Source organism: Microplitis mediator, chromosome 11 (assembly GCF_029852145.1).
Source record: "Microplitis mediator isolate UGA2020A chromosome 11, iyMicMedi2.1, whole genome shotgun sequence".
Lineage (NCBI taxonomy): Eukaryota > Metazoa > Arthropoda > Insecta > Hymenoptera > Braconidae > Microplitis > Microplitis mediator.
The window spans coordinates 14,409,351-14,419,900 of record NC_079979.1 but is presented as its reverse complement, the minus strand read 5'-3'; the positions used below and the strand labels follow the sequence as shown (position 1 = coordinate 14,419,900).

Genomic DNA, 10,550 nt, shown 5'->3' with positions numbered 1-10,550 from the left:
CTGTCAATCCTTCCGGTGTCCGGGCCTGGTGAGGTTTCCCGTGTTGAGTCAAATTAAGCCGCAGGCTCCACTCCTGGTGGTGCCCTTCCGTCAATTCCTTTAAGTTTCAGCTTTGCAACCATACTTCCCCCGGAACCCAAAAGCTTTGGTTTCCCGGAAGCTGCCCGCCGAGTCATCGGAGGAACATCGGCGGATCGCTAGCTGGCATCGTTTATGGTTAGAACTAGGGCGGTATCTGATCGCCTTCGAACCTCTAACTTTCGTTCTTGATTAATGAAAACATTTTTGGCAAATGCTTTCGCTTCTGTTCGTCTTGCGACGATCCAAGAATTTCACCTCTAACGTCGCAATACGAATGCCCCCATCTGTCCCTATTAATCATTACCTCGGTATTCCGAAAACCAACAAAATAGAACCGAGGTCCTATTCTATTATTCCATGCACACAGTATTCAGGCGAAATAAGCCTGCTTTAAGCACTCTAATTTGTTCAAAGTAAACGTACCGGCCTACCTCGACACTCAATTAAGAGCACCGCGATAGGATTAAATTGGACCGCCAAGTTTGACCTTAGCTAAATCCACCGGTAGGACGTTCCATAACATGTCAGTTAACACCGCGAGCGATGAACCAACAGTATGAAACACAGATTCAACTACGAGCTTTTTAACCGCAACAACTTTAATATACGCTATTGGAGCTGGAATTACCGCGGCTGCTGGCACCAGACTTGCCCTCCAATGGATCCTCATTAAAGGATTTAAAGTGTATTCATTCCGATTACGGGGCCTCGAATGAGTCCCGTATCGTTATTTTTCGTCACTACCTCCCCGTGCCGGGAGTGGGTAATTTGCGCGCCTGCTGCCTTCCTTGGATGTGGTAGCCGTTTCTCAGGCTCCCTCTCCGGAATCGAACCCTGATTCCCCGTTACCCGTTACAACCATGGTAGGCGCAGAACCTACCATCGACAGTTGATAAGGCAGACATTTGAAAGATTCGTCGTCGGTACTAGACCATACGATCAGCAGAAAGTTATTCAGAGTCACCAAAAGTAACGATGGACAAGCCACCGATTGGTTTTGATCTAATAAAAGCGTTCCTTCCATCTCTGGTCGGAACTCTGGTTTGCATGTATTAGCTCTAGAATTACCACAGTTATCCAAGTAAATGTGGGTACGATCTAAGGAACCATAACTGATTTAATGAGCCATTCGCGGTTTCACCTTAATACGGCATGTACTGAGACATGCATGGCTTAATCTTTGAGACAAGCATATGACTACTGGCAGGATCAACCAGGGAGCTTCGTTTATGTTTTATTTCTAAAACACTAGAAATACTCCTCTTCTTTCACTTAAACATACATGTTAAAACTTGAAAAGTACTAACTCTGTTGTTAAAGTGGTGCTGCTCAAAAGCATTTGCTTCTTACAACACTTGAAAATTTTAAATCAATGTTATTTATTCTTAAAATTGAATAATAACTTTTAATTTTCAACCATCCTCTCATTTTTATAAATATTACTCTCGCTAGATATTTTTATCGAAGCGACTTGGTTTTTATACACGTAAACGTGATATTTTATTCTTGCTCGGAAACAAGTAAGTCAATACTCAGTTTCATATTTGTATACTTCTTTAAAGTTATACATAATATTATATAAACGCCGTAGCGATTTACCACATAAAGAGTCATTCAGTCATAGACATCGACCCGTGGTAGTGTTACGTTAATAGTATACGACTTAACGTAGTCAGTATCTGTTAGCTCTTACTCGAGCCGCTTCAACGGACTACTCTTTCATATTAGTACGAGCCGGCGTGAAAAAATATTGGGTTTTTCAACTAACTAACGGCTGCCTCGGTCACGGCGGATACTACGGTGTCTCCCTGCATCTAAATTACTTGTTGATACTTTAAAAATTTTTCTATTTGTATCACTAGCAGTTTATCATTATTTTTTTTTTTTTTTTAAATTAAGTAAATAAATAATTTTGACTATATTTGCTTGAAAATAAAAAAAATAAAAATAACTTTCATTTTAAATTTTTTCATACTTATATTATGTACTCTTATATTATCAAAAATTATTAAACTATAGTAGACTATATTAAATTTCTTTTTAGTTTCTACAGCTAAATATCCGAAAACGGATTAAAAATTACATAACTCTAATAAATCATTTTCAACTTTTATATTAATTTTTTATTGATATTTATAATTATAATAAGTAAATAATTTTAATTTTACTTATGTTGAATATTGCTTTAATTGATAAAAAATTTTAATAAAATCGCATTAAAATATATAGTGTTTTTATTATAAACCAACTGTTGATTTTTTTCTAGTTAAACTAGCTTAAAATTAAAATTAATCGATTTTGAGTATTTAATATGTCTCCATAGAGAAAAATATCTTGAGATTCATTTCAATAACATTTTTTTGTTTATTAGCTTTTATTTTTGTTGCCTTAATCTTTTAAATAACCATTCATTCCATTTTTATAAAATTTTAAGTTAGATAGAACGAATTTTTTTTTTTTTTATAGTGACTCTATCCAATTTTTTTTTTCGCAAAACAATAAAAAAACATTTATATTAATTATTTGGATGAATGTATTTAGACAAAAAAAGTTATTTAATCGATATTTCTACATATACAATAGCTTGATAATTAATTAAATTGTTCTCTAACCATAATAATATAAACATACGAACAATTTATATTATTATAATAAATCATTATCATTATTTATAACAACTTAATTTTCACTCAATAATTACTAATAGTAAACTTAAAAATAAATTATGAAAATCAAACAAAATTTCGTATTGATAAATCGTAAATATCTAAGTTATGTTGATCAAGATGTACTGAATTAACGTGAGCCAACCGTTACTTGTTGTTAAATATGTTATTTTTAGCCTGGCACATATCATTTTCATTTCGACGATTTTTTTCCTTTATTTTTCTCATTTATTAATCGAAACAAATTAATAAGTCATAACTTAATTTATTAGTACTATTATACATCGTTCAAAGCTTACATTCAATAAAATAATAAATGATTTTAAAAATAATTCGTTGCTATATAGTATAGTATTCGTATAGTACTGCATATTTTAGGTTACTAACTATCATATATCTTTTAATTCGTTGATATAATAATCTACTTTGAACTTATTAGAGAAATAAATGAAAATTTTATTTGCAAGGAGACCTATTGATTTAAGTACAAGCTAAGTTCTTAATAAGTATGTATGGGTTCTATATATATATATTAGGGTGATCCAAAAAATAACAAATTTTTTTTTTTTTCTAGGAAACAGGTTCAAAAGTTTCATTTAGATAAAAAAAGACGCCTGTGAAAATTAGAGCTCTTAATATTAACAGTAAAAGGTTCCTAATCGCACTTTTTTATTTTCCATAAGAATAACATGGAAAAAATTTTTTTTACGTCTTCTGATTTTTATAAGTAGTTAACGATGCGTCATAGGAATAATCGGCAGGCATATTTTTGTAGGGAATTGAATGCTCTACAAAAAAAGATTCTTATCATTTTTTGAAGAATCTATTTGTTTAAAACTTATTTGAGGTTGAAATCGAATTCATATTAAATTTTGAGATTTTCTTACTTTTGCGGCGAAACTATCAGATCTATTACGAAATATCGTTGGACCTTTTTTGTAGACAATTTTATTCCCTAGAAGTTATTTTCAATAAAGTTTTTTTCGTATTCTGCATTGTTTTCTAGTTATTTTTATTTTAATATCATGCTCATAAAAAAAATAGTCTTCTGATCAATTTTAAGAGCTTGACTTTAAAATAAAAATAACTAGAAAACAATGCAGAATACGAAAAAAACTGTATTGAAAATAACTTCTAGGGAATAAAATTGTCTAGATTATATTGTCTATAAAATTGTCTAGAAAATATATATTAGGGTGCTTTTATTTTTGCGACTATTTTTTTTTTTTCGCTTCCATCCCGAAATTTTGTTGGAAATACCCCCAAAAAAATTCCCTGAGAGTTTGAGCCCTTAATATTAATATTAAGTACTCGACCACAGCGTGTGAAGATTTCCCATTTAAAATACACGTAAACTTGGGTTTTTATTTTTCAAACTTCTATAACTCCGCGGCATTTTATGATATCATCTCGCCCAAAGTCGCGATTTTCTCAGAATTAAATGCTCTACAAAAGTGCTCATGGTGGCGAAGTCGTAACTCGTACAGGTGGGGTAGTACAGACCGCTAAACTGAATTTTTTCATAGGATTCTTGTTTTTTCTCTCAACAACAAAACCTACAGAAAAAATGTGAATGATAATTTTATAGGAAATTCAATTCTCTACAAAAATGGTCCTTAGCACCAAATCACTCAGATTGATATTTTCTGAGGTATTAGTCAAATAAAAAATCAATATTTTCTAAGATTTGATTCGACATTTTATGGGAATTCAATGCTGCGTAAACTTTAACAATTAATATCTCAAAAAATATCAATCTAAATGATTCGGTGCTAAGGACCTTTTTTGTAGGAAATTAAATTTCCTATAAAGTTGTCATTCGCATTTTTTCTGTAGGTCTTGTTGTTTATGAGAAAATGAGAGAAAAAACAAGAATTCTATGAAAAAATTCAATTTAGCGGTCCGTAGTACCCCACCTATATGAGTAACGACTTCGCGACAATGGGCACGTTTATAGAGCATTTAATTCTGAGAAAATCACAACTTTGGGCGAGATGATATCATAAAATGCCGCGGAGTTATAGAAGTTTGAAAAATAAAAACCCAAGTTTACGTGTATTTTAAATGGGAAATCTTCACACGCTGTGGTCGAGTACTTAATATTAATATTAAGGGCTCAAACTCTCAGGGATTTTTTTTGGGGGTATTTCCAACAAAATTTCGGAATGGGAGCGAAAAAAAAAAAATAGTCGCAAAAATAAAAGCACCCTAATATATATATATAAGGGTGATTCATTACTGGTACAATTTTTTTTTTACTCATTAAGTAAATTATTTTCGTACATGTTAAATTAAAAATTCTTTCCAACTTTCAGCTTTTGATTTTATTTCTTAGTATTTTCTAAAATATTCCATTTAATAAGCATAGGAAAAGTGATGATTATTTTTAAATTCTCCAACGTCCAGCTCAATTTTAAGTTATCGGGTCACTAATTAAGGCATTTTCTAAGGTATTTTGTTGAAAATTGAGTTCTTTACAAAAAAAGAAAAAAAAAAGACTTATTGGTCAAGTTTTTAAAGTTTTACGTTCACAAGATATAGAAACGTATTGAATATCTTTCATTTTATCTTAAATACTATTTTTCATTAGTTTGAATTCATTTATAATAACAAGAAAAATCAAACTTAATATGTTTGTGAAAAATTTTTTATTTATAAGATCAATAAAATTTCTATATCTCGTGTTATGTCCGGATTTAATTAATTAATAATAATTAATTATTAGAAATGGTCGCGTGGGCTTCAGTGGGAGGCACCGGATAAACAGGTTGATTTTCCTAGAGGATTAGCTCTAGGTTTTATTTTTATTGTGAGAACTCGAACGATAAACCCCGCAGGGGTCTCTCTGTGCATTCGATGCAGAATTTGGATTTTATACACGGAAAAAAATGATTGACAATAATTGTAGTTCAACTTCTAATTATTTATGTTATGTTCAATAACTAATGTCGTTTCAGTTAGTAAAATTATGATTTTAATTTTTAAACTGCTATAATTAACAGTTAATCGTTTAAATATACTGCTTGATTATTTTAAATTACTACTTAAACCTTAAAAAACTACAAGACACTTGTCAAAAAAATACATCTGTTATTAATTTCTTACGTTCTACTCAGTAAAATTTACTGAGATTCGGTCTAGGCGCGCTGTTGACGAGAATCTCAGTAATATTTACTAATATTTTTTTTCCGTGTATGTTAGAGAAATTGGTAATTTTCACCTACCTTTCGTTGTTCGCTGCTTACTTGCAAGTTGGTCTTTGTGGTTTTTGAACTGCAAACTCCTGTGGACGTCTCCTGTTGGTCTCTGATCGAAAGATGATTTGGTTCAGGAAGAAGGGATGCGGTTCTTAATATCAGAAATAATCTAATATGCAGGTTTTCCCCAATGATAAATGTTTATTCAATATTTGCCCTATGGGCTCGCCGTACTCAGTTCACAAAATGTTAGATTGTTCTTATCACTAAGGTTCTTTTCACTTAAATATCTAGGATTTACACTTAACTAATAACTTAACTTATGGAGTTTACACTTTGAATTTGTTGAGTCTTTAGCTCATATGAGTTCGGTATGAATCCCCGACTCCAGCAATTCACTCGGATGAGAATCGCTGTTTATACACTTAACAATTATTATAAAAATCACCCACGCCTCCTTGTGTTTACGCGAGCGGTACTTCCCGTGTGGTGATTTTTGGACAAGAAAATATAATTTTTAAGAAGACGATTTTGAATTGAAATTTAACGGTAACAAGCAACTTGCCACGCCTCCTCGAGTGCAATATCGAGACGATCTTCCCGTGGGATTTTGTAGTAACTTGACTGTTTAGATTTATTTAACGAATATATGAACTAATCGGTTTAAGAGAAATAGAAAATAGAAAAAGAGGGTTGCCTAAACGTAACACGGTTTCCCATACAGGAGCTGCCAGAGTTGAACAACGGGCCCCTACTTGGCCCAGCACTGGGGAACCTAGCTTTGGCACACCTATATTGGCCCAGGCTTGGGCCAGGACTGGGTAACCTAGCCTTGGCCGTCCAATGGCAAGCCAGACTTGGGCCAAGACTGGGTAACCTAGCCTTGGTCGTCCAATGGCAACCCAGCCTTAGGCCAAGACTGGGTAACCTAGCCTTGGCCATCCAATGGCAAGCCAGGCTTGGGCCAGGACTGGGTAACCTAGCCTTGGCCGTTACAATGATTACCCGGGCTTGGGCCAAGGTAGGATTACCCAAGTTTGGATATACCCATGGTTTATACAAGTAGATCATATAAATGTATCAGTTCAACGTTAGTAGGTTCGTCCAGTAGCTACCGTTCGGACCCAGTAATCAGAAGGACGACAGTTCGCGCCCAGAGTCCAGCAGAATTTCCACCGAGTTTTTTTCACATCATTTACTCCCCTTAGATAATTAAAACGTTAATGATCATGAATTCTACGAGGTTAATAATAATAAATTTTTTTTAATTAAATTTATTCGTTTCCTGGAAGCCTGGGCCAGGTCTGGCAACCAAGCATGGGCCAGGTCTGGTAACCAAGCATGGGCCAGGTCTGGCAACCAGGCTTGGCCCAAGATTATCATTCCAGGCTTCTACCAAGGCTGGGCCAAGACTGGCTTACAAGCCTGGCCCAAGGTTCTACAAAGTTGGGCCAAGTCTGGGCCAAGCCTGGGCCCGTGGTACTTTCCTCTCTGGGTTAGAACTCACGCGGGCCAGCAAGGAAGATACATTAACTTCTTAAGCGTCATAGGCTGCCGCACCTTGGTGTTCGTTGTTTTTCTCACCTCGGTTCGCGATTCTGGAAGGAATAATTTAGAATATATAATTGGATGAATTTAGAATACAGTCAAGTGTAATTCCCTGATTGGAGGAAACGTTGACGACGTGCAACGAGGTGTTAAATATTCGGCAAGCCGGATATAACACTCGTGATCGTAAACCTATCGTACACAGAAAAAAAAAATCTTGACTCAAGAAAATTTTTCTTCAACCAAGAAATTTTTCAGCGAGTGGAATGAAAACCGGAAATTTCTTAAACGAAGTGAAATAATTTCTTGAATTTTAAATCTTTAATTAAGAAAAAAAATTCTGAAGCCAATACATATTTCATACTTGGTCCAATAATTGAATTACTTGTTTTAAAAACTTGCAGTTTTTAGTTTAATAATAATTTTTCTTAACCTGAGTATGTTACTTACTTAAACCAAGAAATAAAAATATTTAGTTCGAGAAAGTTATACACTTAATTAAAGAACTATGATGTTTTGAAACAATAAACGGTACGAACTCGAACTAAAAATAAAGGGAGTTGATTTAAGAAATTTAAACTCTTGGTTAGAGTATAGTGTACTTTCTCTGACCAATCACACGAAAAATTTCAAACCAAGATTACTAGAGTCTCAAGCCAAGAAAGTTTTCTCTTGGATTCTCACTCATAGGTGCTCCCTACTTCGCACCCGAAGGAATGAATACTCCCCACTCTCTCTCTTTCTCACACTAGCGCAGCAAATGGATTTTGAGTCCACCTTTTTATTTTAAATACTTAAAAATTAAATAACCAAATTATATTATAATAATAAATTAATTGATTTATGTAATTAAATAATATTGAATAATTTCTCAATTTTTTTTGTAATTAAATTTGTTTTTTTTTTTTTAACTTTTTTATATTTATGTCGAAATTCATTTATGAACGATTCATACAATCCGTTCAGTATTTTAGTAAAATGTCAAAACTAACGTTTTTCTAAATTATTGGCGATAACATTTGTAATATTAATTCTGGGTTTAGGATTTAAAAATGTGACTGACCATAAGCCAGTGTGGTTCAGTATATGTGGGCAAAGTAAACGTAACATAGCAAAGGCTGGGATGGCTTAGTTGGTAAAGCTCTCGCGTGACGCCGAATCGATCTGGGTTCGATTCCTCGGTTAAGCGATAATTGTTTTTTCTCAATTTGTTTAAATATTTAACTTATTGAGAAACTTACATATCCCTTATAAATGCTTCTGATACAGTATTTATTTGCTTCAAAGCATTGTTTGTAATATTAAAACAAAAAAAAAAATTGTTCATAAAAAAAATGAAACAAAAAAAAATAAAATCTTTTAGCTCGATAGATTTATTTGCTTAATTAAAGAAATTAATTTCTTGGCTGAAAATTTTTTTTTTGTTTGCGACAAATAAAAAAATTCTTGGCCCAAGAAAGTTTCTTCTTGGTTTAAAAAATTTTTTTTCTTAGTACAAAAACTTTTTTTTTTAGCTCAAGACATTGTTTCTTGACTCGATAAGGTAACAGTCTTTAGACAAGACACAAATTTCTCAAGTTAAAAACAAACTTTCTTGGCCCGAGAAAAATAATGCTTTAAACCAAGAACAAACTTTCTTGGCCCAAGAAAGTTTGTTCTTGGTTTAAAACATTATTTTTCATGATTCAAAAACTTTTTCGTTTCAGCTCAAGATATTTTTTCTTGACTTAAAAACGTAACAATTTTCAGCCAAAAAAAAATTTTGTTGAATTGAAAAAAAAATCTTCTCGAACCAAAAAAAAAATTTTTGGGACCAAGAAAGTTTTTTCTTGGTTTAAAGAATTTATGTTTTAGACTAAGAAAATTATGTCTTCCGCGAAGGAAATAATTTCTTGATCCAAATAATTTATTTACTTCAATAAAGTAAGAAATTTCGCTTGGTTCAAGAAAAAAATTTCGAAGACATTTTATTTCTTGTTTCAAGATTTCCTTTTTTTCTGTGTAGCTTGACTTATGAGACTTTTTGTGTAGAGAATTCAATTTTCAACGAAATCACCATTTACTTTTTGCCTAGAGCATTTCATTCCCCAGAAAACGCTGAAAACAGCTCTCTAATATCTTAAAATGCAGCTTAGAGAATTGGAACAAATTATCAGAGTTCTTATGCTTTTTGAATAGAAAAACTTTAAATATATTGAGAAAGTACGTAGGATTTAAATTAAAGACTAAAATTTAGAGAAAATTACAACAATATTTTGCTTGGTGAATAAAATAAAATATTTGACATCTAATATAAAACATTCTAAAACACGCTCTGCTCTCTTTACATTCGATTTATTTATTAAATTTTATGTGAAATAATCATATTCTCAAGTAGGAATAATGAGCAATGCTTGTGCAACAGTTGTTCATAACCCGGAAAAAAATTATCAGACCTGATCGGACATGAAAAATGACTGGGCATAATTAGACCTGATCAGGACTGTTCATGTCTGATCAGTTCTGAAAACCCATACCTTTTCATGTCTGATCAGACATGAATTCACCCAGTCATTTATTTTGTCAATTATAAGTCTGAGAGAATCGTGCCTATACAGATTTGATAAGATCTAATTATTCTTTCCAGGTCTGAAACAAAATAAAATTTTTATTTTACCTTATTGAAAGTTGTAAATATACATTACATTAGAACATCTAAATATTCTATTATGTAAATTGATTATCATAAAAATTATAAAACAGAGTATTATATGAAGTTTGTAGTAGGCAATTATTTATGTAAACGACAAAATATGTTAAGAAAAAATTTTTGAATGTTTTGTGTCTACATTTATTTGAATTATTAAACTTGTAAATTATCAATAAACTGTATATTTTATTGTTCAATTTATAAAATTATTTTGGCCATCATTGAAAACCTACTGTAGAGTAAATTCATCTATAATTATCACTAATTAAGTTTTTTTAATTTAATTCAACATATCAGGCTTGGTCAGACATGAAAAGTACGCTTGTAACCAGGTTCGGTATCAAAACAAGTTGTTGCCTGTAACTTCAA

General features: G+C 32.2%; 1 non-coding gene across 1 annotated transcript in view; it reads right to left on the bottom strand.

The window, feature by feature from the left end:
* Positions 1-1,301, bottom strand: part of LOC130678069 (small subunit ribosomal RNA) — a 1,910-nt gene extending 609 nt beyond the window's left edge. Inside the window, exon 1 of the ribosomal RNA XR_008991748.1 lies at positions 1-1,301. This exon is cut by the window's left edge and continues 609 nt beyond it. This is a non-coding gene — a ribosomal RNA (small subunit ribosomal RNA).
* Positions 1,302-10,550: the final 9,249 nt, after the last annotated feature.